Genomic DNA, 7,019 nt, shown 5'->3' with positions numbered 1-7,019 from the left:
TGACTGGGGAAAATTCACGGTTATGGGATCGTGCTCTCGCTCAGGCAGAATTCGCTTATAACGATTCGCCAAATCGTAGCACCGGACACAACCCATTTCAAATCTTGTACAACATGCATCCTCGGGGGATACATGAACTGCGAGATTTGGGGAAATTGGAGCGGAGAAGTGCGGATGGCGAAGATTTTGCCGAAGCGATGAGTGAACTACACGAACGGGTAAAATTAAAGTTGCAGGACAGCGTACAGAAATATAAGCAGCAAGCAGATTCAAGGCGGAGGGAAGTCCAATTTGATGTTGGAGATGAGGTCCTTGCACACTTGCGCAAAGAACGATTTCCTAAGGGCACATATAATAAGTTGAAATTTAAAAAGATTGGTCCCTGCAAGATTTTGCGTAAGTTCTCAGCCAACGCTTATGAAATTCAGCTGCCACCTGACATAGGCATATCACCTATTTTCAATGTGGCGGACCTGTTCCCATATACTGCCCACGCAGAGGACGACAATGTGGTACGGCCAGAATGGGACACCCAAGTTGAGGACAGTTCTTGGATGAGGCATATGCCTATGGTTCAACCCCATGAGATTGAGGGAATTCTCGATACCCAGGTAGCCAAGAAGACACGCAGGAAGGAATATCTGCGATATCTCGTCAAGTGGAAAAACCGTCCAATTGAGGACAGTTCGTGGCTCGACGCGGCGCAGATACAGAAGGCTGGCTATTCGGTGGAGGAGCTCATGGAACGGAGCCATGATTTTCTCTTACCCCGGGAGCCTGATGTAGGAGCATCTGGCTGACAGGACAAAGACAAAATAAAGGCGGAATGGTCTCTGAAGGGAACGAAGGAGTAAATTCACTGCAATGATAATGTGGTTGTTTTATTTTTTGTCTTTTATTTAATTAAGCTGTAAGAGTCAAGTAACTGAACAGTAATTAGGAACAGTAGAAATGTTAATAGGAATGTTAATTATTTAGGATTAGGATTTTAAGACAGTCAATTTTTGTCCATGTGTTAATGACTAACGACAAAGAAACAGTTCGGAACAAAACTGATGTAACTACGACAAAGAAACAGTTCGGAACAAAACTGATGTAACTACTCAAAACATAACCGACAGCAGTTGGAAAGAAACTGCTAACCATCTAACAGTGGTTAAAAAATGGACAAAAACATCATAGCTTCTTCTTCTTCGATATTCTGGGAAATAGAGAAATTGTTTTTACAAAAATTATTTTGTGTATTCTAACCTCCTTAGCGTCCCTAAACAGTTGAACTGTTATACCATATCGCACCCAGTTTCTTTTATGTGCATTTTATAGTTTCTGTGCATGATAAATTTACAGGCATGTGGTCACATACAAGAACAAAAGCACGTTGGTCCAAGAAAGAGAACTGAGGTTGGAGAGCACTTGAATGAACCCAAGACGAGGGACTAAAGAATTTTTTTCCAGTTCACGAGAAGACCCATATATAGAAATAACAACGCCGATCGAACACATAATTCACAAACGGGAAATCAAAATTCAAACACTGCCAGGTATGAACCCCGACGAATATTCACAATCCTTTACATCTAAACGTATACATAAAGGAAACAAAAGAAAATCACTGCACATTCATTTCATAGATATATCAGTCGAAATAAGAACATTCAATAGTTACAGTGTCGTGTTAAAGAAAATAAATTCCTTAAAAAAAAAATCGGATAAGATATGACAAGGGTTTGGAAACCCACAACGCCACTACAAGGAACGAGACAGTGAAATCAAAACTGTATGTTCAACATCCAAGACTGCCACCGACGGGAACACAACAAGCCATCGACACATCCATTCGAGAAAGGAACAAACAACAGCAACTAGAACAGAGGAATGTTGCTACCCATGACAAACTGAGGCAACCGAGCTACCGGGTGTGGAATTATTTTGAATCGCCAACCAAGTCGTCGGGCTCCAATCCTTCCGAGGAATCGGACCCTGCAACCAATAGCACAATGTCACAAACACAGGGAAAAGCATGCAAGGAGAAATAAATGTCTAACAGGTGGTAACAAAACAGAACCCCAAAGCGCTTACCTGACGTTGGCGAGCTGTGGCCGGAAAAACTATACCAGACTGCCCTTCTCATGAAGGAGCCGAGACGTTAGTTATCTGAGTAAGGAGAAAGCATATATTGATAGCATAGAATCAGAGAATTTACCTGGTGGATGGACGAAGGCGCCGGAAGGAGTTGACACCATAACCTGCCACGAACCAGAAAGGATAACCAGGAACCGGAGCCGGAGAACGAACATCTGGAGCAGTCTAGTCAATAGTCGAATGCAGTGACAAAAAGAACGAAACCACAAACATTCATACAGTCATTTACAAGAAGTGCAAAAATGCAAATGCAGACCGTGGATAACCAATAACCCGCCAAAAACAAGAACAGAGCAAGTAAGAACAGACCTTACCGGACCAACATTGTAAGCAGACGAGGAGGGAAATGTCCGGTCAGTATTCCGAGTCAGGGAACGAGCAGCATAAACCCAAGTCGAAACCTCCAGAAGACATCGAATACACAGAGCTTACAGAACCCAACAAAGACACAAGCCAAATGACCACAGTGAGGGTTTGATCGCACATACCTAGGCGGATCGTGAAGACCGAGGGAGGACAGTTGGCAGTTAACGGGAGTCGTAGGTACCAATCACTGGTGCCAGTACATGGAATAATTGAAGCGACCATAAATCCAATTGCCGGTGAATCAACTCGTATACCAAATAATCTACAGTTCATTATTGCAAGTTGCCACGTAGTTCCCCCGTAGGCATCGGAGTGAGCGGTCACGTGGGCTGAGCTCATAAAAAAATATTGATTTCATAACATTACTCATTATAGAAGCTACAATATCCATTTATCTCCAAATAATTCATGCCAAGGCATGCACATAATTAGCAAATTGCTTAAACCCATAGAAAAGGATAACTATAAAACCCCGAGGCATCACCTAAAACCATGAAATTATCAAAAACCTTAAAATACATATAAGATTATCCAAGAAAAAATGTTCAACCAAAAATTTCAAGTGTGGATCCCAAATTATTTTATTATTTTATTAAATAACTACTATTTTTAATTTTTAATTTTATTTTAAATGACAACATTAAATCGTGTTTCACAACATTGTTGCTATACTGGGCTATAGAGCATCTCCAGGCACAATAATTAATTTTGAAGAGGAGTTGTCCTTTTTTTTTTTAATTTGAGTTGATAATTAATTTGATCCCTCTTAGTGCTTGGTAGATCACTGGTTAAGGTGGATATAGGTAATTATTAGCCTTTAAATAAGCCACATTAAAGAAGAGTGTCGTAAGAAAAAAACACATGGGCTAAAGAAATTTTTTTTTTTAATTTTAAATTTGTTTTTATTTTTTTCATGTTTATTTCAATGTATTATTTTTATTTTATCCTTCTATCTTTTTAAACAATTTATTAATCATAATTTAATTAATTCCTTTTTTTAGTCAATGCTTTTTAATTGATTAAACTTAAGCTCATACTTTCCCCTTTCTTAAATTATATTTATTGTTATTTAATCATTAGTTTATAATATATAACGACCTTAACGTTCATTTCTTTCCAAAATAATTTTTTTAATTAAATTTTTATTTTAATATTTTAAATCTTCATCAATCTCAATCTCATTTCCTTTTTAAACAGTCATTTTCTTTATTTATATGTGGTCTAGCACTCGTCATATCATCATTTGAACCTTGGGTGAAGCATTCACCCTAAGCGTGGGACCCCTCAATAATCTTACACAGTATTCTAAAAGTTTTCGTCATTTTACTGCTAACTGTGAAAATCTACATGCTAAAAAACATGTAAGTTGTAATGTAATCGTTTCTCGTGTATATTTACTTTATATGTTATTAGTTTATTTTGTTGAGAAGTGTAGCTCCAATTGAAACATCTTGTCGAGGTGAAGTGTGAATGTGTGAGAAGTAATTTGAGATCATTTTAGTGATCACTTATTAAAGGTGAAAAATAATAACATCTCATATTTTCACTTATCAAATAAAAGTGAACGTTTAATTATCTTATATCTCTTAAATCTTAAAAATCTAAATGAGATATTCTATAGATTTTTGGAATATTAGTGAGTTGGATTTGATGAAATCTTGGTTGTACAACTCATTGTTGAGATTAGGTGGTTGCTAATATTAAGGAGAGTAATTGACATTAGTTGCTAAGATAGGGGAGATTAGTTGCTCAAATTGAGGAGATTGGTTATCTCACTTGTCCAGTAGGACAAGATGGGCTAAGTGGTGCACAAACATTTTTGTAGACAAGGAAGACTCAATCAAGAGAGATAAATTTAGAAGATCTAAAGCACTAGAGAGGGGCTGAGGTTGAGAAGCAAGTAGATTCTCAATTTTCCAGTAGGAAGATTCATCATAGTAAAGTGAAAATTAATGTTTTATGTATATTGCATGATCCTTAGTTTGATAGCTTGTGGAGGCTTCACTATAAGATTCAAATATTTAAATGAAGAGTTGATTGAGTGTGTAATTATTGGTGTATTGTGTTTATGCTTCCAATATTCATTTTTAGCTATATGTGTGATTGTTGCATGTTTAGAAATATTTATTTTCATGATTATATAAGTTCAGTTATGATTCTTTTAATTAAGAGAAACATATGACACCATTCCTCTATGGTTTAAAAATTTACATGGTATCAAAGCATCATAGTCTTTGGCCGAGATCCTCAAGGATTTATGGTAGTAGATTAACTACCAAAATGATGGACCAATAATTAGAGGTTTTCATTATTGTTGCTTGAATGACTAAGCACTTTTACGGGGTTAATATTTTGTTTTACTTTAGATCTGGGAAGTTTGTAAAATAGATCAACGATGGCAGTAGCAAGCCCCAAATTTGAGGGCAGATTAGATGGTGTCTTCAGTTACTTATCCTGGAAATCCAAGGTAACATTAGTATTGGAAGAAAATGATCTAAAGGATATCATCATGGATATTGTGACTTCACCTATAAATCCATAAGAATTGATCCATCGCAGGAGTTTCTATGGCCATGATCCATGACCAAGACGTGTCCATGTTTCTTCGGGCAAAGGCATGCAACACAACAATATGCATCAAGAATAAGTGTGCTTACAAGATCTTGGGGGAAAAGACATCAGAGGAGGAATTCACTAGTGTGAAGCCAAAGGTAATTAATTCCACATTTTTGGTTGTCTAGTTTATATCCATGTATCAACAAAAAAGAGGATCAAGTTGGATCCCTCTAATAGGAAGGGTTTATTTATGGGAGATAGTGATACTTAAAAATCCTATAGGGTCTATATTTCAAAGGAGAGGAAGATAATAATGAGCAAAGATGTAAAGTTTAAGGAAGATTTCACATCCAGGAGGTCACATGATGCTATCCTAGTGATAGAGGATGAGGAGCAGGAAACTCCAAAGGTTGAGCCATGGTCATGAAAGTCACCAAAATGTTTCAGTTCAAGATGATAATCTTCACATAAGGTGGAGGAGACATTGGTCCCTTCTAGTTCTATTAGGATACCTCAATGGTTCACATAGACATTGAAGGATTCTTAGGAGTATGTAGGAACACATTTAGGGAGAGGAAGCCTTTGAAGAAGTTTTCTACTTACATGGCATTGATGAGAAACATCAATGATTTTGATCCTTAAGCTTTTTAGGAGGAAACAAACCAACATGTATGACATGATTCCATGGTGGAGGAACACACCTCCATCATGAAGAATGATGTTTGGGATATAGTGTCAAGACTAAAGGGGAAATCAGTTGTGAGTTCCAAGCAGCTCTACAGGATCAAACATGTTGCAGATGTCAAGATTCAGAAGTTCAAAGTAAGGTTTGTAACGAGAGGGCTCTCCTAGAAAGAGGGAGTATACTATGAGGATAATTTTTCTCTAGTCACCAAGTATATTACACATCATACAAATGTGAAGAAAAAACTCCTTAATGAGATCATTGAGGAAGAAGTGTACATAAAGCGACCTTGGGGTTTAGATGTAGAAAATGACAGCTATTGTACACACATTTTTGAACACCAAGAAGACTCAAGAGATCAAAGGAGATTAATTGAGCTAAGAGCATAAGAGAGGAGTTGTACACACTAGCAAACGAATTCATCTCAGTAGGTCTATAAATTTGATTTTTGTGTGTAAAGTACAACTCTTACTTAATGCAGTTTATTATAAGCTTGCACTATTTAAAGGAAAATATAATTTGAGGGTTTAATTTTTTTTTGTATTATGTTTATGGTTTAATTATTTATTTTTAATTATACCTATAATTGTTGAATGTTTAGAAATATCTATTTTTGTGGTTAAGTAAATCCGCATCTGATTTATATAATAAGAGTAATTTACAATTTAAAAATTTACATGATTACATCTACATTATGTCTCTTTAATAACTTTTTATTCATTATACTTAAAATATAATCATTATCTATTTTCAATTTTTTTAATCGAAATTTTATTATTTTAATAAACTAACTTTATTATTATTATTGTTATTAACCATGATAAGAATATTGCACTAAATCAAAATTGCACCTAGATCACAACCTACACAACATGTGAGTATAATGAAAATATTTTGAGGCCAATTTATTCTCAATATCTATTAGTCATTTTACTATCCTAAAGGATGCAGGGTCTTTGGAGGTGTAGATTCTCCAAAAGACCTGTAGATACAGACAAAATTTACACTGCATAATAGACCCATTGTTAAGGAATAGTTGCGAGGGAAGGAATAATATTTTTCATTAGGACTCATATGTCCAAGTTTACACCTTTATTGGTGAGATCATCTATAGCAGAATTGTCCATTCTCAACAAATGAAAGAATCTAATAATAGAGAAGGCTAGTTTCAGATTCCTGATTCAATCAATAATGCTTTGCAACTTGCAATCCTTAGGCAAAGATAAATGAACAAGGGGATTGACATTCAACTTTGAATCTTCAAACACCA

This window comes from Pinus tabuliformis, chromosome 3_2, assembly GCF_031772625.1.
Source record: "Pinus tabuliformis cultivar Carrire ecotype Pingquan chromosome 3_2, CPIR1, whole genome shotgun sequence".
NCBI lineage: Eukaryota > Viridiplantae > Streptophyta > Pinopsida > Pinales > Pinaceae > Pinus > Pinus tabuliformis.
Note: the sequence above shows the minus strand (reverse complement) of the source record.